Below are 899 nucleotides of genomic sequence, written 5' to 3'. Positions count from 1 at the left end.
GGCGCGCAGTGGGAGAAGATGGAACGAGATGGATTTTGGCCGACATTCTGCTAATTTTCTCATCGATGAAACATTTGATATCAATACAGTTTTATTTTCGCAGAAATACAATATGTTATGAACAGAGTGGACTAAGATTTGTACACTTTGGCCTTTGCGAAAGTTTTTTAAAATCGCGTTGTTTAGGAGTGCAAAAACGAATTGAGTTATTGCACACGCGCACTTCAGAGAGTAGGCGTTCCTTTACGGAAATATGCAGATGATGCTAAAACGCACCAATGGGATCTCGCTAACTCGTGCTTGGCTTTGCCCCTCCTTGCGTTTTCTGCCCACTATGGCTAATTTGTTCCCCTTGAAAACGACAGGCTGTTGTCTATCTTGGTTGGTTTAGTTATACAAATATTCGGTTCTGTTTTTGTCTTGCTTTGTCTCCAGACCTTTTTCTATTTCAGATAGATTTGGCAATTATTACAGTATAATGTTGTATCCACATTTGAATTAGTCAATGGATTTGTACAACAATGACCTGAAACCGTAAGAATAAAACAATGTGCATGGTTCATTGTTGTACATGCAGTGAATGGATGCTATGTGGCCTCCCTTAGTCTAATCTAACCCTGCCTCCTTAGTCTAATCTGCTCTGATTTGGTCCTCAGTAACAGTTGGATCCAGACTCTTGCTGGAGCACAAAGGGAGGGCCACCCCAGGGGAGGGCTTGCTTACAGAGAAGCAACGGGGAAGCCCCAGCCTGAGCCCAAGGAGGAGAGCTGGGAAGGGGAGGGGGTGTGAGAGAGTAAACCACAGCCCAGCCCAAAGCTAGGGTGGGAGGGGTCTGATATCATACTGGGGATGAGTCATATTGTGGTACTAGTTATACGGAGTGACTCATATTCTACTTG

Source organism: Salvelinus sp. IW2-2015, linkage group LG4q.2 (assembly GCF_002910315.2).
Source record: "Salvelinus sp. IW2-2015 linkage group LG4q.2, ASM291031v2, whole genome shotgun sequence".
NCBI lineage: Eukaryota > Metazoa > Chordata > Actinopteri > Salmoniformes > Salmonidae > Salvelinus > Salvelinus sp. IW2-2015.
Note: the sequence above shows the minus strand (reverse complement) of the source record.